Here is a 23,022-nt window from a genome sequence, read left to right on the forward strand (position 1 = left end):
CTGCATTGTGTATTTTAATGATATGAAACTGATAAAGCTGAGATAAATCAATCTTCCAGTGTAGATTAGACTTTGCTTCATGGAAAGGGCTATAACATGTAAGTAATGGAAAGAGCAAGGACTCATTTAACTTCTTAAATAATTCAAATCTTTTGAAATCTTTTTCTATTACTTTGCTTTTTGTCGGACCCTTTGGGCATTCTGCTGAACAGCTGAGGTAAAACAAGTGTGTCCCAGACACTTGACAGCTACAGTTATAGTCTACTCTAACTGAAAAACAGCAGAGAAAAAAATACCCAGTAAAATACAGAATATTTCTACTTATCAGTCACTAGTGTTATTTTTAATGTGCCCTATATGCATCCAGTCAGTTATGGCCAGTAAGCACATATGTTCATGAGCAGTCCCTTTGTGTGGAATTCCACATTTGGTCACTATGCATTTCCTCATATTTTTGTTGCAAATTGGTTTGATTTATTTTTAGCTGGGAAGCATTTGTGGGAGTGATAGAGATTGAAATAATCTTTCATTCACACGATAACATGCAAGAAAAGTTTAAGACAGTAAAAATATGGAAATAATGGAAATAGGCCAGTGGTCTGACAGATTGAAAGCTGTAATGAAGAAGCTGTTGTTATTTTTGAAATACATCAGATTTTAAATCAATTTTATCTTCCTAATTAGCTGTCCTTCTAATTAAAATAGAATGTCGAATTGCAATCTCAGTGACATGAAGTTCCAAGAGCATTTCATGAACAAGTAGAAGGCAGCAATTGCATGGGGAAATGAGTGATGTGAGTGGACAGCACAAAACTGCTGATAGGGAACAGCATTGGATTGCAAATTGATGAAGAGCAAAGGTTAGTTGGCTTAGAAGCTGCCTGGATACAAACCGTTAAATTACGGTGAACACAGAAGTGGGGGCACGCAAGACATTTTCCTTTTAAAAATAAATGAAAGAAAACATGGTGTGTACCAATTGAGTTAAATGAATCAGTTGTGAAGTGCTCATTCTGTTTTGGAACTGTGATATGATGGGTACAGATATACAAATAAAGGCAAAACTGGCCTAATAAACAGTGGTTCATTTAATAAGCACCATTTTAATTCTAACTTGCGACTGGAAGATATTTTGCATGTCCGATAACAGCTTTTTTTTTTTTTTCCCCATTTGCTGTGCTTATCAATTGTGCAAAGAACTATTCTGACTTCTGGGCAGAGGTGCTCTATTGTTCCCCATTGAAAGAAATGCAGTAGAACTTTGCTGAAACTTTTGGAAAGTCTATGAAATGTAATGGTATTTTTGTATTACAGCATTTGATCAGGGACACTGCCAGCTGAGAATGTAGTCACATCTTTGTGATGTACAGTGGTTTTCATGTCCTATTTTCTTCCAGCGATAAACTTCTTATATTGAATAAAAAACCTATTCTATTTCTGCAGGTTATTCACTTTTCTTCAATTTAAAAACAATTTAAATTAATCTCTGATCTGAGAAGCAGCTCATGCTGAACTGCCTCTTCACATGTGGGTCAACTTATTCATGCTCTGAGCCAAAAAGTTCTGTCTTTAAGGTGTCAAGAATGTTTCTATTCTTTATATGGTCTTCTGTCAATCCTGTTTCTAGTTCTTACCAGTTCAGTAATTTTGATAACTTGAAAGCAATGTGCTGTGATGATAAAATGCTTGACTTATAATAGCAGATGAATTTGGGAAATATGATGAGCAAGGAAGCCACTAGATAGCTTTTGGTTCTTTTACCAGGCAGACTGTATTTCACATAACAGTTTACATGACAGATAAAGTTAAATAGCATATGGAAACGATCTTTGGATGAAATCCTAGCTCCAAGTCAGTGTCAAAATTCACAATAATTTTGAAATCATACTTCTTGTCTGGTTCATAACCAATTCATTTAAAACATAAAATGCTTGGAAGAAATTCTAGCCTGCAAAAGCCAGGAATGCTGTTTCTTACTAGGGGGAAAGGAGAGAGTAAGTAAGCATTGTAAAGTCATCGGTTTTAATATAAGTGAAAAAAGTCCTTCAGACAACTCCATGAGCTGGTTTAATGCAGTTGCACAGCTATGGTTTTACGTCTGTCATGATACAGCAGTAACAAATATGACCTCACCAATTTCTTTCTGTATGTGATGTCAAATCTAAGTAATTAGAGATGCCTGTAATGTGCCTGAAAGTGAAAAACAATTTTCTCTGTGAAAGGATGAGATACTTGCTTGACTTTAAAAAGAAGTGTGATTCATTTGTGATCCACTTAACCCACAGAGAAACTATATCACGAATTATTTCATGCATTTTCTTTAAAGTCATAGAATCATAGAATCACCAAGGTTGGAAAAGACCTAAAAGATCACCCAGTCCAACCGTTCACCTGTTCCCAATAGCTCCCACTAAACCATGTCCCTCAACACAACATCCAGTCTTTCCTTGAACACCCCCAGGCTCGGTGATTCCACCACCTCCCTGGGCAGTCCATTCCAGTGCCTGACCACCCTTTCGGAAAAGTAATACTTCCTCATGTCCAGCCTGAATCTCCCCTGCCGTAGCTTGAAGCCATTCCCTCTGGTCCTAAAAAAGTCATTTCGTATAGCTTTGTAATTAGGTCTGCAGGGACCAAATCCGGTCCAGATAAAATGTGTTGCATTCCACCTGCAGTGGAGCAGACTGGACTATAATATATGTGAGCAGAGTGACAAGATCACAATGAGCAGTCTATCTCTTCAGTAATGATCACTGTGAATCCTAAGAACGTCTAAAGAAAAGCATCTTTCTTTTGGCAAGAGCGTGTTTGTAGCTCTTAGAGGTTTAAGTTGTAAGGAAAACAGTGTCTGCATAGATGATTATCTATGAAGTAAAGTAGAAAACCAAAATGTCATGGTCAGACTACTTAAAGCTCAGGTGGAGAATTTGTCTTGTCACAATTTTTATTTACTTTGGAAATTAAGTCATGTTTCTGAGGTCATTTTCTCTTTTTGTCTTTGTATCACTCTTGTTTTTACTTATTTGCTTTCTTGGAGCCCTGCAGAAATTCAGGATCATGTTCCACACTACTGCTCCCCTGAATGTTCCTCTGTTTCTAGGTCTTGGTTTTATTTAGCTTTCCTGTAGAATAAATTGACTGTAGATTTTGTTCTTCTTTTTGCAAATAATTATTTTTAAGCCTTGCTTTTTTCCATGAGAAACCTCATTGAATTGAGGTCAGTCATAGGCTTAAACTATATGCAAGATTGAAGGATCAAGGCTTTTCTGTATTAAAGCATGACTTGTGAACAACTTCCAAGTAATCTTTCTAGAACAAAATGATTGTATGAGGCTTCAGTATGTTGGCTATTCACTATGTCCTCATTATTTCAATATAGAATACTTTGGACAAATCTCTTTTGTAAGAGGACAGTTGAAGTATTTGGCAATTCACTCTTTTTTTTTTTTTTTTTTTTTTTTTTAAAGATACCACATAATCTGATATAGTACTGAAATATTGCCCTTATGATATTTACTTCTATAGAGAATTTCTTTGAAAATGATAGTGCACAGCATTGATCTGTATTTTGTGGCATTTAAATGGTAACCATTACAAAATGAAACAGGGTTAGCATAAAATTTGTGTAGGGCTTAATTTATCCAGTGAAATTAATTAGAGCATTTAGTTGCTGAATGACAAATCATCGAGTAGTGAGCTTAGAACACAATTTTTATCAAAACTGTCTTATTAAATGAAATACAAATGTTAACAGTTTACATCATGTAGTTCAAACGCTTACATAAAGCTTTATGCTTGGCTCTCTCCGTGTTTGCATATTTCCTTCGTAAATTGCAGTTCTTTGTTTCTGCAGTGTTATAATTTATTTATATATGTGTTTGAATATTCTCATACATCAAACTATACAGTATTTTAGCTTTTATTGTTGATACTGAAAATGTTTAAATTAGTGTTTTGAAGAGCTGACCTTTTTTTTTTCCTTTCCATAGTATATTTAATCTCTGCATGCATTTTTATTCAGTTCTAAGCATGATCATTTGACTGTAGTGTGACATCACATATTTCTGTACATTTCTGTGCCAGTAAGAGTTTCTGTTCATCCATTAGCAGTATTAACATCATTTGTTTAAAAATGGAAAGAGTAATGATAATAAAGCAATTTGTGTCACTGAAATCTATAGCTGGTATCTAGAAGTGATTAACTAGCATCGTACAAATATGGAACTGGGCATAAAATATAAGGAAAACACCATTGTTGAGACTTTTCTGGTCAAAAGTAATACAAATCTGGCTTGTGTAAATGATATGTGGGAAATGAAGATAGTTATTTAGTTTGATCACTGTGAGACAAGACAAAAGCAATGAGTGAATGGGAAAACTGAAGATAGAATTTTGTTGGAAAAATACAGTCAGTTACTCCTTCCGCCATTTTCATTCCCTTAAGAAGGAGCTGTGTTTCTTACAGTGTTTCTTCTTTGAAAATGTGTCTTCCATTGTTTCCTTAGCGAAAAAACAACAACAAAAACAAACCATGTATGTATATATAGAAGTCATGGTAGATTCTCTATTTCTATCACCATGAGCTGAGAATGGACACTTACTGGTCTCCAAAATATCTCGTTATTCTCTTATGCTGCAGGGGAGTTATGATGACAGTCAGTGCGTTCTTCTTTTTTCATTCAAATCTTTTGTGAGAGAAGGATATGTAGAAGAAAATCTTGTTTTATTTTCAGTTATGAAGAAAAAGGAAAAAATATCAGGCAGAGGAAAGACTACACATAAAATATACAGCTTATTTTGAGATAAAACTACTTTGCTATGACTTTATTATGTTGTTACAAACTTTTTATGCTGTCAAACTGCCAATATCTGAATATCTTCAGAAATCATTTTGCAGCTAGATGGAATCAACTTTTTCTGTTTTCAAGTTTAATCCTTCAGAATACAAAGTGAATTTTGGAGGAATCATCATTTCTGCTTAGTTGTTTTGATTGGAGCCCTCCACAGAATTGTGTTAGTCAGAGCACCCAGATTTTCAGCAAGTATAAATGAAGTTTTTGCTAGCTGCCAGCTACCTAAGTTTAGTGCTTATTTTCTATGTCACGTGTGTATTTCTCCCTCCAGGCACAAAATATTTGGGTCCATTCACAGGAGATCCCCATACATGGGGATTTACTTACGGTGTGGCTGCTGTGTGGTGGTAATGTCCTATTTCTCTTGAATCACTGCTGCAGGAGTCAGGGCTGTCTCCAGCGACTAATGATAAGTTTCATCAAGCTGAATAAAGCACCTACTGTTACAATGAAAATATTTTGTCTTTTTTCTCTATGTTCCTGCCACATCCTGTCTTGCTGAAGTTTCTTGTTTACTTTCTGTGGCAACTGTGGGCTTCTGCTTCATCAGTCTGCAAACCTTTATAATTGGGTATAGGTGTATGTTGGCATTTTTCTTCAAATGGCATGTGGTTTCGGAGATCTTCCAGTGAATGGGATAAATAATATAAAAGATTCAATACAGTGCTGTAGGAAGGAGGAGGAGAGATGTGCGACCATCATTTCAAGAAAGTGAATTCTCATGAGCTCCTACAGTGTGAGTCTACAGAATAAAATTGTTGCTGGGCATGTTGGCTGGATGTGTAGATTTACAACATGAATCTTTGCAAAGAGGCACGTAGGCAGTTGCATGCCAAAAACAGATAGGCATGTACATCCCCAGAATACTAGGACCTGTTGAATAGAGGGATGTGGCCTTCATCTCCAGTTAGTGTTGTGCCAGTCACTGCAGAAAGTGGCTGTAGGAAAACACATGAGCTTCTCTCATACCTTGGTCTCGTGCAGTTCAAATTCTTGCAGTGATGCAGTGATCTCTAGAGTAGGTTTGTTCAGCTAATAAGCTAATAGTAGTATCAGGCAGTTGAGCAAGTACATTTACCAGAACTGTTGGCACTCAATAACAGCTCTGTACTTACAGCTGCTTTTAACATGCTTCATCTATTCAGATGAAAAGCTGCACAAAGGCTTGAGGCTATAGCTAAAGGAAACGTGAGGGGAAACTAAGCTAAAAGCAGAAGTGCGTGCCTCTATCCATGAAGAGCCCTCACCCTGTACCATTTAGCCATTCCCTTCTCCACTTCAGGAACCTTTGTCTATTGGTGTCAGTGCAAGTTTCCCCTTTGACTAATGTGGGTGCAGGATTTCACACTAAGCGCATGGAGTGGCCAAGTCATTGACTGATGAACATCTGTACACCAGTACTAATAGAAAGATCCTTGACTCAATAGAGAAGTAGCAATTGCAAAGTCATCAAAGAAGTAACTTCTGGTTGATTTCCATTTATTGCTCTAGCTGTGGTACATTACTGTGTGCTGGTTTTAAAAATCTCACCTTTTACGAATGCTGTCTTTCTTCATTCATTTGTACATGACTTTTACTGCTCCTGTTATGACCCTCTGTAGAAATCAAAGTTTCTTACTGTTGTAAAGCAGTTTGAAATTGCAGCCCTCAAGTCCTTTAAAACATTAATCCCTGGTTCCAGATTTTGTGAAATGCTGGCTATATGGTTAGTGTGCTGCAGTTGAAGCACACCTAAGGCAGCACTTGAAGAAAATGATTAATAATTCTGGATTGCATGAAATCAGAATGTGAAAATGCAGGTTCATGTTGTATTGCTTTGGTTGTAATGCTTTTTTTCTTTTTTAAGTGAATTGTTTCTCCCAACTCCATTGCTTTTTTCTCCATTCCACTGTAATTTGCTATTCCCTCACGTGCTCATGTATCTGTCAGTCTGAAGTGTAAGAGTGAACTGAGTTCAGAAAATAAGGGGAAAAAAAGGAAGGGTAGAGGTAGAACTTCGTGGTTTGTTATTTTCTCCTGAAATTGTTGAATTCTCGTAAAAAGCTGCACAGAGACAGCAGATGAGTAGGACAGCAGTGGGCTGCCAGTTTACTGAATTCTGCACAAAATATGGGAACTCCTTAAAATGTCTCTACTGGTGGGAACTTTTAGTGGACAGCATAGATTGCACCCAGTGAAGCAGTGTCTCTAAAATAAGTATCAATGTTCCTTGTGTAACTCCTATGTTCCTTTCATAATTCTTGTGTATGTTCTGAAGGGTTTAGAGGAAGCTCACGTCTCCATCATTAAGGGGCTTGCACATGGACAGCCAACCCCCCTACTTTCTCAGTGTGCCCTTTCCAGGATGTTAATTTGCTTTTTTCTAAGAACATGGATTCTACTTGGTGCCAAATTTAGGCAGACTTTATCATGTGCATTTATAAACTTGATCTGGCCTGAAATACTTCACTGTAATGAAAACTATCAAGGCCAGTATTCTTCAAGGAAAGAGAACAGCAGTGCTGTTCCTTGCTTTCTCCTTTCTTCACTCAACAGCGTTGTTGAGAATTTCTTATTCAAATCATCCAGCAGTCCTACTGTTACAGCAGGAATTACAGCTCTGCCTGGAATTCTACTGCAGTACTTCTAGTCACAAATACTGTGCCTCAGCTACAATAATATCCCAATTTTTAGCATTCTGTACAATTGAGTAGCTACACTGGGGGCCAGAAAGATTTTGTATTGATGGTTTTCACAGCTGTTTGATCTAAAGGTTACTTTTACTGTGTTCTCTTTTATAGTAACTGAATGTGCTTGAGTTTGTAGAAACAAACAGAAAATGTTTGCTGTTCTAACCCCTCCCCTCTCCTTTCAGTGACTGTTCCTGGTCACATGCTGGCACTGCTGTTCACAGCTGAGTGGGTGGTTATCTGTGCGTCCAGCCTCTTCTTGTCTCTTTATCGATCCAGCTCTTCAGGAGCAAGGTTTACTGAGTGCAGTGTGAGATGCAGAGCCCTCAGAGTGGGAAGCAGGACCTCTCGCCAGGCAGCCGTGCATTTGCTCATCTTGGAGATATTTATTTATTTATGTATTTATTTTGTGACTTGAGCATTGTGTTAGATTTAAACAAGCAGAAGCAAAGGGAGGGTCTGTGTACATCTGCTGTCTCTACTGCAGCAGTAGTAAAAAGGAATTTAGTGCCTGTCAGAATGGTTAGTTGCTGGGGGATGGTCTGTTCTCAGGTCGAACTGTGGGGGTTTTGTTCTTTCTGATTCCCTCTGAGTTCTGTGCTGGGAAGGGCACTGAAATTAGGAACAGCATGCGGCAGGGGCAGTTCTCTCTGTACTGAGCTAGATTGACTGTGCCATTTGTATGTTTGCTGTGATGATGATTTCAGAGGGGATGGAGAAACAGATAACTTGTACAAATGTTTTAAATAACAAAAATAATAACTAATCCTACAATGCTGTAATTGACATCTAGCTGTACGTGAGTACAGAGTAGCAAATAATTAGCATGAATGTCAGTATTCTGAAGGGCCCAAGAACTGTTCTGTGGTTTTAACTTGGTATGGAATTTATGTGGATGAGTCCTGGGATACACAGAATATTCAGCTGGATGCATTATGGTGATCTATAAATTATACAACATGATTTAAAGCTCAGCTTCACGAAAACAGGATAAATTAATTGTTTTATATATATCAGGCCAGCTATGTGGTTATGGACTCAATTACGTAATTACACTCTGAAATTTATCCTGTACTTCCCCTCTGTTATTGTTGATCAAGGTAATCGTACACTTTTATTTATTACCCTGTAGCTATGTGCATAATTGCCATTTGACAGCCCGTTGTGACAGCTTGTTGAAATAGGCTCCAGACTGCAATTAGCACCATGTGATATGGTTAGGCCTCAGTGCCACCTCTTGTGAAATATTTATAAATATTGCCAATTGGATGCTTATTTATAACATGCTTGTTTCTTTTTTATTACCTTGAGAGAAACAAGATTTGTAGGAGCAGATGATACATCTTTCATCTGGCTAACTGATGAGACTTGCAGACAAGCTTTTGGACACAGACTCTTTCCCAGGTCTGTGAAAAATAGGCCTTATAATGCCAATTTGATCAACTGTTTATTCTGCTCACCAAAAAGATTTGTGGCAATGATGGTTGCTGTTCTTTCTTTGGAGAAGACTCACGGAAGACTACTTGTGAGCTGGGGTCGTGGTCACATGGAATGAAGGTCTAAAGACTATATAAAATTTCCTTTCTGTTGCTCCTTCTCATGGACGCTCTGCTGGGATCTTTCTTCAGTGAATAGTGCTAGAAGCAGTTGCATTTTTGTGCCTCAATTGCATACGGGCACAGGCTTGCTTCTTTTGGAGAGAGTACACAGGAGAATCAGATTTCAAAATGGCTGCTAGAACTCTGACAAAGAGAGCTTTTCTTACCCTTTGTAGGCTCGTTGCATGTTGCCTGATATGAATCCATTTCCTACAAGATCAGGTGATGTCTTTGCCATGTTTCTGTTTGCAGAAAAGTTTCAGGTAAAATTTCTAATATCACCTGGAGTTAGTGGAGTTGTTCAACTTTGTTTTGGATCTGGAGTGGAGTGTGTGTTGCTGCAGTCCATTAATAGATTTCCTTATGGTGATGGTATGACGCCATGTGGCTTTGAAGATCCTTAAAAATATTAGAGCTTATTCCCCCTTAACTCAGAGCTGATTGCTGATGCTTTTCCTGAGGTAAACAGACTTCATCATAAATAATTGTTCTATTTTTGACAGACCTCAGACAATAGTGTGAAATTTTCATTTGTGCCCCTCTGAAAAATTTCAGAAGTTATTATCATGCAGTGTAGACTGCAGAGCATGGAGAATGTGAACAACCCCTTGATGTGGCTGTTAAATCAGATCGAGAGTTTGTATTTGCCTGCCACTTGGCTTCTCTAGGCACTTGGTTGACGGCAAGCTGGCTGGAATCTCACTTGCATTAGACACGGGCAATCTTTGCTTATTTAAGGGCAGGAAAAAGAAGCAACAGGTCATTTCTACTCTTGCTAATGTGTTATGGTTGTCAGACATGTATCTATCTCAGTTCTTGTGGATTGTTTTGTGACTTAACATAGAGTTTTAAGTCTTGATTTCAGAACCGCTATTTTAACTCATCTCCTTGAAATATTCTTCTCTTAACTCACAGCTCCATCTGCTGTTGGTGCATTTTGTTATATTCAGTCTCCCCTGTCCATCTTCAGGTTTGTTTTGTTAAAATTCATCCACGCAGATAAAACTGCTTTTTACTAGTGCACTCTTTTGTCTGGGGCCTCCTTTTGTCCTCACTGGTCTTCCACAAGTCTCTTTGCCACTTTACTCTTTCCTATGAGCGAGTACTGTGAGTACCATCATGACACACCTCTAACTAACAATTTTAGGTGTTAGTTGAATCTATAAATTGGATCATTTAGGGTCAGAGACAAGACTGGTGCATGGGGAGACTGTGTTTTGTGCAGTGTGCTTAACGTCTGTTGGAAAAAGCTTCTCAGCTGTGAACACATCTTTTTTTCTAGATTCTTATGTCATTTTCCTGTTCTTTTATGTTGATAAATGTCTTGATAAAATTCAGTCTTACTTCACTCATTCCAATTAGAAATGATTTCGCAGATTAGATTCCCACTTTGATATCATTTCCCCATTTACTTTTTTTCCTGGCTTCTTGGGCATCGAATACCAACTGCCCTTTTTTACTTTCAGGGCTCTTTGCTGTGATTCCCTGTGGCCTTCACTTCTGCTCTGATTCACTACATAATAAGATACATGCCTTCACTCCTGAACAGTCCAGGTCCCAATCCTTCTTTGCTTACTTTTTGCATTCTCAACTCAAGACCTCTTGTAGCGAAAGATGCTATCATAACATCTGGCAAGCTGCATCATTATCCTTCTTCAGTTCCTCATAGAAAGTCTCTTTTCTGTAAACAAACCAGTGTTTCAAGACAGTGACCAGTGTTATCAGTTTAGTTCCATATGCCTCTGGCAACTTTTCCCATGAGATGATTAGGTCACGGAATATCTTTGGCTCTGTTCTAGTACAGTGCTACAGAAAATAATGCGTAGCCTATGACTGCAGTTCCAAGGTGGTGTGGAAATACAGATGATATCTTAATATGCTCTTTATAAATATTTAGTTGTAACTAATTTTGTAGTTGTGGGTGAAACCTGACTGTGGCAAGCAGGATGGTTAGAAATATGGGAAAATATGGTTAGAAATATGTGCAGAAGGATCATGGTCTTCATTCTGTAATGCAGCTCTTGTTCATGCTGTACTCAACTCTGCATTACTGAGGCTTGCACTTCTGTAGGGAAATCTTACCAACTCTGTTGCTCATCTAAGGAACACATGAAACACAAACAATTAAAATCAGCTAGCATTTATTCTGGGAAGCTATAAATGTGACAGCACTGTTCATCTGCTTCTTTGTGATGACTATTAATCATTCAGGATGCTTTATGAATGTTAAAAAAAAAACTGCTGTGGCACAGTGCAGTGGAGAATGGCATACTTCATCCAGAACTTCCAGCACTGCTTGCCATAACTTATCTTTTTCTATGCAAAGATACATAGCAAAAATTTTCCCATGAGACTTGTAAGTGTTGTAACTGAATCCTGCTCCTAAGTGTTTATCCTGATACTGTGCTTTTGTAGATCATGTGGGGGAGTTTTTTTGCCATTAGTGAGATTTAGCAGATGACAGAATATTTTATATTGAACTTCTTTTTGTTTTATTGCTTCACAGAAGGAAGAGATTCCCAGCACATCAGCCTAATTAGACTGCTGTTTTTCCATCCAGTCCAGAACTACTTTGTAAGTTATTTGTAAACTAGAAATTGAAAGATAAGCAGAATTTGTAAAAGTGGTGCTATATCCCCCTTGTCCCTCTCCTCCCCTTCCTCCATCTTTCTCCCCTCTCCCTCAGTCTCTGAGCTTAAGCTTTGGGTATGTTATATCAATCCCTTAATCTGCTATAGATTTATTGGTGTATGACTTGGTTTCAATACATTACCCCATAATAACTAAACTGAAATTGATTAACAGTACTGGAGAACAAAGAGACTGTTACTTTGGGAAACAATTTCTAGGTTTTGATTGTTTCACGGTGATGCTGGCTTACAATATTTTATTTTTTCAGCCTACTGCCTATTCTTATTTCTGTGGAAATATACAACTAACCTGATTGGGAGACTATTTTTTTCTTAAACTGCAAAAGAAAACACGTATATGCTTTTTTTATGGTGTCATTACAGCTGGAGTAGCTTAGGTAATGTGAAGAAACAAACAACTGACTGATGTTTTAAGAAAAGTCCGAGAGCTGGTAGTGTCACTGGTGTCACTGAAGACTTGGTAGCCTGATCCAAGAACATAAAATATTCAAGACCCAAAAAAGACAAATTTTTAAATTGAGGAGCCAGCTTGAGTGGCAGTGACTTTATGACTATATGACTATATCATATGGGGCATGAGCTTCTGCTGCCCTGTAATTGGTGGATTGGTAAATTTTGAGGCAGCTGATAGAATCATTTACACGGAGAACTTTCTCAGTTTATGAAGAAGATGTCAGGTATCATGGCTGTGTGGGGGACCAGCTTGTGAAGAGAAACTTTGTAAAGTAACAGAAATACAGATGTACATTTCTTACAGCAAAGCTGCCTAGGTAGCTAGTGGGATTCCAGATGCATTCCCAAATTGCAGCTCACCTAAAAAAAAACCAAAAAAACAAAACCCACCACTGTACCATAGGTTTGGCACTTGCCTAGCTTTTGTTTGATTTACAGTAAGCTCAGTAATTCTCATGGCAAAATCAAGCCAAGAAAAAAACGATTAGGGAGATGCTTCATCTAGTTCTTGCTCTCTGTAAATAGGGACATCTCTGACTGAATTTTGAACTCTGTTGTTGTTAATGAGTGTCATGTAATACTGGCAACAGATGAAGCTGCTGAAGTGCAAGGCATACAGGCTAATAAAAAGTACTGGATCAGCGACCTACATTGAGAGAGACTTTTTCATGTTATCTTTCATTATGTAGGTCAGCAACTATCCAAGATTTCAAGACCAATGGGATCCTTTTCCTCCAGTCATGAGAGTTGACTGTAATTAGCATTACTTAGTTTGTTACTACCTTACCATGGTTATTACCGCCTGCTCAGTTTAGGATGCATTGAGTATAGTGCCTAAACTTTTCACTCTGGAGAAGATGATGCACAATGAATGTTTTGGAATTCCCTTAGATTTGCTGTTGGAAATGTGTCTATTCCTGCAGACAGTTCACTGTGATGCACCTGAATATCTCACTCTTTAATGCATATCTGTTTGTCACGATAGCTCATTCCCATAGTCTCTAATTAGTTTATTAAATATTCCTGGAGAAGTTAGGATGATGTTCATTGATAAACTGCCTAACAGTCACTGTGGAATGGCCAGTCTGCTTAAATGCTCTGGTCTATTGGATCAGTATCACTATGGGTTCTGGATTGCCAAAGCAAATCTCACTGTGAGCAGTGGAGAAAATTTGGATCTTTTCTTCTACTATCAGTACTGTGCAGAGAAGTCCGTGCATACCCAGCAATGAGGGGGAAAAAAGTAACTACTTGGTAGAGTCATTACTTTGACCTGGCCTTTTTCATGCATAGAAATGCTTCAACTCGGCCAAACAACTCAGTACTCTCTGATCTCATTTTCCCAGCACCATAATCTCAGTGGATATACCAAGTGCTATTGCTGTACTTTTTTTTCTCTTTGGCATAACATGAGTCAAGTATCACTGTGAATGCCTATGTTTGTTTTACTGTTAAAGTTTAAATCAGTGATTAGAATAGTTGAAAAAATGGATCTTTTTTCCTGGAAATACAGTTAGTGCTAGGCAGTACTCACTAATACAAGCTTTAGAAATTGTGGGTGGATGTTATTTTCCCAAGGGGTGAAATAGATGACAATAGCATGGCAAATGACAAATAGCACCATAAGTCTCTTTTGGCATTCAGATGAGCTAAAAAGAATACATGCTGTTCAGAAATCAAGTGGATAACAGAGTACTTGGCTGTGGTAGAACAGGGTCCAGGCTCAGTTCAGAAAACATTTGTATTGTTGCTGAGCTGCAGGGTTTGTTTGGTGCATATGGATGCCTGTGTGTGTGTATCTTGTAAAATGAAAATGTGCCTCTAATGATTTAAACTTACAAATACCAAACATAATTTGGTTATATTTGGGCTTACTTTTAAATTAAAGTGCTACTTGAGTATAAACAAGTATTTATCTAAAAGTAAACAAAGCAAGCTGTAGCATCTGAGTCCAATGCTAAATCTCTAACATGATTCTGTGGCCTATGAAGGTTCATCTGAATGAACTACATTTACATTCTGTATAAAGTTGTATGGTTGTCCTTGCTGGCTTTGAATATTCTGTGTGTCAGAAGCCTGAATGAACCTTTCTCAGAATCAGATAGGGTTTTTTGTTTTTTTTTTAGCAGCAAGAGTTAAAGTGTGAAAGCCTGCATGTGAGATCCTCACAATACAGCAGGTATGAGTTGATTTTATTTAGCTGCACAAGAGCACACAGTGGCTGAGATCTGTTTAGTGCAGTAATTTGCTGATAATATTGGGAAAGAGGGCTTGCATTCAATAAGCATTTTTTAAAATATGGAGTTTAAAACATTCCAGCTGTTCCTTTCTCTCATCCTTCTTGCTTGATCAAGTGGCGTGGTGGCTTTACAATTTACAAACACCTTGCTTTGAAATACCCTTGGTGCTTCAGTGTGAGTTGCCTAGCAGTGTCTTTCTGCTGATACAGCTGGAGCTTTTGCCTAGCAAGGATATGCATGTCACCTTTCTGTCAAAGGTTACCACTTTTGGTCCTTAATCTCCTTAATAAATGCTTAGAAGTTCAGTAGTCTTTTGTGAATTTCTTTTTCTTTTTCTCCCTGCAATTTCTTTTTTTACAGTTAATTATTCAGAGTCCAGAATGAGGCATTTTATTGTGGTCAGGATGAGTAACAAAAGGAACAAAAGCAAGCAATTTGTAACAAATTTTCGTGCAATTTAACATCAGTTGCTACAAAAAACAAAAACAAAACAAAACAAAAAAAACATACCTTGCCTTTTTCTTTCTGTTTATCAAGTATACTTGGTAACATACCTTGATGTTCTCTGCTATTGGCAGTGTTTTGTATTCTGTTTGCTGAGCTGGTGAAGTCTAAATGTTTTGTAAAAGCCTCATGGGGAGAAGAAAACCAGCAATTTCTCCTTCGTGCTGCAGGGATATTAAGGCCTCATAACTTCTTACTGTCAGAGGTGGGAGCCAGGGAAAAGGAAGGTGGGCCAGTGTTGCAGAATTAGGCAAAAGAAGAAAAAATATAAGCAAACCACAAGCAGCAATTTATTGCTATAGTTTTAATCTAATTTACTGAGTCATTCTTCTGGCTGGAAATTTTTTCATTCTCATGTTCCATTGTGGTTTGATGGTTTTGAAACCATCATAAAAATGAAGTGAAGCTTGGCGGAAAAGATACGGGGAGAGATATAGGCTGCAGTCTCACTGCCCTCCCTCCTTGGGTACCTGTGCCTGGGTTGCAAGGGTGGAAACTTGGTCCGAACTAGCAAATCAGATATGTTAGCATGGTTTCGTGTTATTTAGAGCTTGTTCGTGTGAATGTAATGAATCGATAATACACACTTGTGGAAAAAAGACCCACCAAGGAAACTGTTTAAGAAAGAACATTGCCTGTGGCTCAAGGCCTCTGAGCTCTAAAAAGCAGAAGAATATTCTAAGAAAAATGTGGTTACTTGATTGGTCTGATCAGGTCTTCTCCCCACTAGGTATCACCTCATGGCCACTATTGATGGTTAAATCTTTATAAATTCTTGCATGGTGGTTGTATTATTGGATGGATACTTCTTTAATAGTTAAATCCAGTGGTTCATTTATGCTTCTCTTCTTCTCCATGCAAAAATAAAAAATGTAGAGGTGACATATTGTCCCTAGCAAGTGTAAGGTACAGCATACACCAAATTGCAGGGAACTTTCGGAGGGAGCAAAAAGTATTTCTGTACAGTATTTGTTTTCCTCTCCTCTTGTGTTGGATAAGCTGTTTGTTGCCATCCTGCGGACTCCATCCCTGTAATCGGTAATAAGCACAAAAAAGGGGTGTATTTGGCCCCTTGACAGTGGAAAAAAGCTATGAGCTGGCTGTGCGCCCTGAAGATGCATGCTTGTGAAACTGGCATAGTTCAGTCCTTAGGTATTGATAAAATCGCTTGTGCCCCAGCACTTTGGTGATAGAAGTGCTACCATGCAGCTGCCCTGTTGTTTCTTCTTTTCAGTTTGAGAAAGGGATAAGCTAGAGAGCATGTGGACACTCAGTTAACGGCTAAAGATCCTTGTCTGGCAACATCTTAACATCTGGTTTGGGTTGGAAGGGTCCCTTAAGATGATCTAGTTCCAACTCCCTTCTATAGGCAGGGACAGCTTCCTCTAGACCAGGTTGCTCACAGCCCCACCCAGCCTGGCTGTAAGCGTTTCCAGGGAGGGAGCATCCACAGCCTCTGGGCAACCTGTTCCAATCAGATGTATCCATCTAATAGCCCTAAGCATTCTGCTCAGGGCTTGTTTGATATTAACTGAAAGTTTAATGTGGGCAAGTGCTAGCAATGATTATACCCCTCCATTCAAAGATCTGGGATCAAGGCCTCCATAACCTATCAGATTGCTTTCATATAAAACAGCAATAATCCTATTCAGGGTGATGCTTTTAATTGTTTACAAATTGATGTGGACCTGTCTATTCAGAGTGAGTCTCTAGCATCTTATTTAGCGGCTTGGCAGGACAAGGGGAAATGGTTTTAAGTTGAGGGAGGGAAGATTTAGTTTGGATGTCAGGGGGAAGTTCTTTACAGAGAGAGTGGTGAGGTGCTGGAACAGGAACCTGTCCCTACAGGTGTTCAAGGTCAGATTGGACAGGGCCTTGGGTAGCCTGGTCTAGTATTAAATGTGGAGGTTGGTGGCCCTGCATGTGGCAGGGGGGTTGGAGATTCATGATCCTTGAGGTCCCTTCCAACCCTGGCCATTCTGTGATTCTGGTTGCTTATTAACAAATGAACTCATAAGTTCTGAGATTTAAAACACAAATGTTAAATTAAAGGTATCAGTATGACTGAGTTCAGCTAGTTCTGTCTAGCACACATTTCCAGGTTTCTGAGATAAAAAGGAAAAAAGCAAACAAAGCAAACAAACAAAAAATCCTAAGCATGCACAGACTTGATAGACTACCTTGGATATTATTACCAAACAGTGGTGTTACCTGAGCTAGCGAGCTAGTAACAACTTGGCCATGAGATATTTCTCTTTTGCTATATTGCTATAGTATCTGAAAATCAGCAACATAAGAGAGCCCTATGACTCCATTAGGTTTGAAAGTAGACTAATACACTGCAAATACAAAACTGCCTAGAACTGAAATAAACTGTGACTGGGGAAGCATTTGTAAGAGTTAAATTTGGGAAGGTCAGATCTAAGGAATTAAGGGTGTGGTTTTCTGAAAGTCTTTACTTGCAGCTGTAAGTGGGGGGGGAACTCATTTTAGGAATGAATCCTGTAATTCTTTGCCTGCTTCTTTGAATTGATAACAATAAATGAAACAAATAGAAATATTTGTTTGTAAAAGAACCAGTTTGGGTTCTTTTGTTTGTTTTCTTTTGCCAGTCTATCTTTTTTTTTCCACACCTCACAGAAATGTTCTATGGTGATGTACATTTTGTTATCACTGGAAATTCATAGTGATTTATTTGCATTCAAGAAAGTAAACTTTATTGTGGTATGATACTTGCAACTATCCAAGTCTCAAATCTCTTTTTAAAGATTATTTTTTATATTTTGGTCTATAATAATTTTGGTTACTTCAGTATCGCATATACTGCCTGCACACATACAAATACGTGTTTTCTTCGTAGAACAAAATTATGTGGTTTCTTGCCAAGAAAACAGTTTTCCTGGCTATTTTCCTGCATGTGTCTTGGTCTGTTCAATTAACTCAGCACAAAACACATTTGCAGAGGACCTGTTTGCTAGGTAAAAAATTTGAGTAACTTCCTTGACTCTGTGCTGGGAATATTAGTCATGGAGGCTGGCTGAGTTTGCAAAGAGAAGGAGGGAATAAAACCAACATGACCCATCTGGTTGCACTCATTTAAATGAGGCAGACCCCTGATGATCCCCCTGAGTAAATAATAATACTAATAAATATTTTTAGAAGGATCTCTTTGCTCTACCCTGCCTTCTGCTTATAACAGGGTAGTGCTTTACATACATATAATAGATTTTCAGGAATCCGATCTCCCAATTTTTATCATCCTCTACCCTTCAATGCAGACTCATCTTTGTCGGTTTTGATTTTGTTTGATTTTTTCAGTGTGCATTGTAATTTACAAGTAACTCTGAATCTTGTCTTGGCCTCAACTGGAAAAATTGTTCAACTTGTGTATGCTATGATTGTTAGGAATGAAAACTTTATTTCATAGTGGCAACGGGAATTGTAACTCTTCAACCGTGCTAAGTGGTGAAAATGTACAGCCAAAAAATGAGATGTAAGATCTTTTGTTAGACTACTTTTGAGTTCTGGGATGACAGAGCCTATTTCGGTCCAGATGTCATTCTAAGGTTTCCATGGAGCTTAGCGATGTCAGAGAAGAGCAAGAACCTGAGTGCAGTTTGCTAAACGGCAAGGCTGTATCATGTTATAGTGGAGAAGTGTTGTCTTTTTGCATTTTTATAAACCTATGGACAAATAAAGCGCATTTTCTTGATGGATTGCAATTTGGTTTTGATTTGTGTTGACTCTCAGCTGAAGTAATACTTCTACAGTGTGCTTGTTTTCCTTCAGTTCACCTCAGTGCAGTATGTGATGATTTCAGACTCTGAGATTGTGCCATCTTCTATACCATCTATTTTAGCTTTCATTGCGGTTTTCTTTGTGTACAGTATTTTGTTTATTGTCGTATTACCTTACTGAACTGCAGGCATTTTCTGCCTGCACTGAGTTACCTTGTCCTAAGCATGATGTGTAGGTTTCTCTGTGAGTATTTCGGCAACTTAGAGGCATCAAAATTAGGAGTAGTAGCTCTGAGTTCTCTGACATTTCAGAGCTGCAATGGAAGGTAGTAGGAATAAGAGGAGCAGAAATGGCACACTGAGAAATTATAAAAGTTGTAAGTCTAGAACAGGCATAATTAAAAGGTAACATTTGATCATTTGATCCTCTTAGAATTTGAAAACTCTTACAATTACCTTCAGTTTTATAAAAAATAGTCTCTGCTCTGGAGAGATTATTGGCAAGGAACTATGTGTTGTAATCAGTAGCACAGCATACTCTTATGGGGAACTTGCAAAGTGATGGGGGAGGAATTAGAAGGTCTCAAGTTAGCTTGGATTCTCTGAAACTGTAGGCTTTTAGCCAGTCCTGAATGGGAAGCAGGCCCTGCAAACAGTGTTGATTCCCTGTTATAACCTAGCTATTCCAGTTCCACAACAGTGGCTTTGCTGTGCATTATTTTAGGGGTTCTTGTGAAGTTAAGGTTGTAAACAATATAAGTCAGCAGGCATTACTTAAATTTGACTAGTTTTATTATCTTTGAGAAGAGTCCTGGAGTCATAGAATGGTTTGGGTTGGAAGGGGACCTCAAAGATCATCTAGTTCCAACTCTCTGCCATAGGCAGGTACCGACCTCTAGATGAGTCACTAGATCAGATCCCCAGGTCCCCATTCAACCTGGCTTTGTATACCTACAGAAAAAGGGCATCTGCAACTTCTCTGGGCAGCCAGTCCCTCACTGCCCTCTCTGTGAAAAAATTCCTCCTGACATCTAAACTGAATCTTCTCTCCTTTAGTTTAAAATTCTTTCCCATCTTATTGCTGTTTACTCATGTAAAAAATTGATTTCTCTCCTGCTTATAATCTATCTCCCTTCAGTTATGGGAGGCTGAGGTGAGATTTCCCTGGAGCCTTCTCTTCTCCAAACTAAACAAGCCAAGCTCCTTCAAACTGTCTTTGTAGGAGAGGTGCTTCAGCCCTCTGACTGACCCTCCTCTGGACTCTCTCAAGAAGCTCCGTATTTCTCCTGAGTTGAGAGCCCCAGGCCTGGATGCAGTGCTCTACATGGGGCCTCGCAAGGACAAAGCAGAGGTGAACAATCACCTCCTTCTCCTCAATAGCCACTTTTGGTGCAGCGCACAATAATGCTGGCCTTCCATGCTGCAAGTGCACACTGCTGGCTTGTGCTAAGCAGTCCTGGTAGAAGAAAAACTAAGTCCTTCCCAAAAAGGCTACTTTAAAGAAGCTCTTCTCCCAGTCTGTACACGTATCTGGGATTGCTTTGTTGAATCTCATTAGGTATATACCTTTTGGATTTGTCAGGGTTGCCAGAAAGTGGGAAAGATAGAAGTCTTAGGAGAGGATGAAGATTTTATGCTCAAGATGGATTCAACTATATTACTAAGCCTTGCTGCTTTTATACAGCGTTGTCTATAAAAAGGTACTTGTGCATATGTGCACACATACTGAGGCATGATCAGAATAACAGTTATTATGGTAAGCAATGTCAAGTCTCTGCTTTGCCTGTTTGTCTTAGAAGACAAAATACAAAAACAGAGATCAATCTGTTCCTGAACATACATTGCACTTCAATCACCGTACTTGGGTCTTGTTTCTTAACTTTAATTGTAACAAAAACATGTTCTATGTAGAGGAGAAGCAGCAAATTATGTAAACCTATTTTTATGACTATACAGATTGGCAAAATATACTTATTTTTTAAAGAATTTATTTCTTGGAAAGCAAAGTGACAAGGTACCTCTGAACTCAGATCCTTTTTATGTCTGAGTTCAGCAGAAAAGGAATTTCTTGCCTTTCTCCACCCAGGCCAGTTTCTAAATTCCTGAAATGCAAAGCTTACACAGCAGGAGAATGGTCTACTCTCATACAGACCAACTGACGGCTCCTCCTGAAAGATCAGGACCTGTTAATACATTCCACATGTTCTCTGTCCCAGTTTTTCAAATCAATTATTTTGAAAAGCTAAGTAAGCCTATCTTTATTTTGCAGGAAATGTTTGGTGCCATTAGGCAGCAATGCTGCTGAAAAGAACAAAGCTGGAACAGCTTTTGATAGTGTCTGCTGAGAAATGGCTATTTGCTATACAAGTGATATGAACCAGGACTGTTTGTTCTCACTGGGTGCTGAGAACTTGGAAATTCAGGCACAGCACAGCACAGGCATTTTGCTCATGAACCTAAAAATGAGTGAAATTCTCCTAAAGTCTTAAGTTTTGATCAACTTTGAAAATGTGACCCCAATTGTGTAGTTTGAATGTGTGCTATATGGCTGTTGGTACAGTAATGCAGTTGTATCTAGCCATTTCTGAGAGTGTTAAAGAATGTTTATTACTTGACCTGAAAAAGGGAGAAATCTCTTCTGAGATAAAACTCTGTGAAGCAGTATTGTGTTTTTGTGGGTCTGGTCACAGTGGGTTCATGAGTTTAATACTTAGATAGCAGGAGCTGGCACAGCGTGGGACGTGAAGCCTGGGTGAAGCAGCTACAGACTGTAGTCTTATTTCCTGTGAGAGATTAAGGTTTAATGAAATGTTCTGTAATCCATAGCAGTGTTGAAGCATGCTTGTGCTCAGTAAATGGAAGAGGTTGGAGTAGAGAAAAGTTGTGGAGACTATTTTCAAGTACATTCCTTCAGGAGAATAATTTTTCACATCTACTGAGTCATGCAGATGGTTACATAATTGATTGACATTTTATATGCAAGTATCCTCCGATCCATCTACATTCCTCTCTTCACACGTTGCCTTTTCACTCAGTTCTGTTCCTGGTATACCGTGTGTGGCAATGTTTTGGTATGCTGAATTTACGTGACCAAACACAAAGTTCATTTAATCAAATATAAAGTCATGGCCCAACAAACACAGATAGGAATCCCTAAGCTTGCAGCTCAGCATAGTATCTTTTGTAATCTTTCTGCTTTTCAATAGTTCGCTATGGAGAGGACCAGTCAGATGTCTGTTTCCACCTCCTTGCATTGCCTGAACAACCAGTTTTTGTTCTCTCTTTACCTTTTGTACCAGTGGTTTTCTGAGGGCAAGGACTTGTGTAGAGACCTTCACTGGTGGGCTGTCCAGCAGAGTGAAGCTGCTGATAATATAAAGAAAAGAAAGGGGAGGGACCTTCCTTCCCCTCAGGCCAAACTGCCTAAATCAGGTGTGAGAGTTTTTATTGTTCTTTTTCTGGTGTGTGCTGTTGATATGTTTTTGTTTTTTTAAGAACTAATTTCCTTCCTCTGGGAAGCAACAAAGAATTTTTGTGTAGGAAACCTGTAAAACTGATATTGGACAGATGCATGAACTAGAAAGGAACATCAGGCTTCAATCTGTAGCCGTGTCAGTTGTTGGTTGGCAGAAGTTAGGAGGGGCTCTATGTGGGAATCAGACCTGGGATTTTTAGTGTTGGGTGTCTCACATGGGCAGTCCTCAATACAAGGATCAAAATTTCCCTTTAGAGACATTAATGTTGTGCCCTTTGAGTCCAACATTTATATATGAAAGCAGACAATTTTAAGTGTACGCTGCAGATAGCTGCATGGCTGACTACTTCTTTACCTTCAGCGTATGGAGCTTTGCTGGCCCAGCCAACATGCAAGCATTTTTCTCGCACGCTCTTCGCCTATTCTGTCCTTTTAGAACAGGACTCTGTAAGTCAGTATCTCATCTTTATTTTGTTAATTTTGCATGCCACTGTAATCAAGTTTGTTTACTACATGGCTTTTCACTTAAGCGATCAATAATTTATTGAGTGCAAGGTTTTGATATTACCTGTGTCATGAAAGTTACCTATTATTTACACGTTCTTAAGAAAGAAGAGTTACTATTTAGTAACAGCCTTGGTGATACTCTGACACCTGCAGAATGAACAGTCTCTGACTCTCACAGTTTGCACTCAATAAAATGGTCAGTCATGTTAAGTCAGTGATGTCCATTTTGCCATAGTAAATCCACTTGAATGTGACAGTTTAAGACTTCAAGATTCTGTTCCTTTTATCCTCAGTTGATTTTTGAATTTAAAATCTCCAAAGGGTTTGTATCAGTG

The 23,022-nt window shown here is 38.5% G+C and overlaps 1 protein-coding gene across 4 annotated transcripts in view; it reads left to right on the top strand.

The window, feature by feature from the left end:
* Positions 1 to 23,022, top strand: part of PLCB4 (phospholipase C beta 4) — a 241,677-nt gene that overhangs the window by 104,804 nt on the left and 113,851 nt on the right. For 3 of the 4 annotated variants that reach the window (XM_048938282.1, XM_048938281.1, XM_048938283.1), the window contains exon 3: positions 11,627 to 11,694. The exons of the other annotated variant lie outside the window; for it this stretch is intronic. The gene's annotated coding sequence lies outside the window, so the exon portion shown is untranslated. The remainder of the gene's footprint in view (positions 1 to 11,626; positions 11,695 to 23,022) is intronic. 4 annotated transcript variants of the gene reach the window in all.

Source organism: Lagopus muta, chromosome 2, assembly GCF_023343835.1.
Source record: "Lagopus muta isolate bLagMut1 chromosome 2, bLagMut1 primary, whole genome shotgun sequence".
In the NCBI taxonomy this organism is placed as follows: Eukaryota; Metazoa; Chordata; class Aves; order Galliformes; family Phasianidae; genus Lagopus; species Lagopus muta.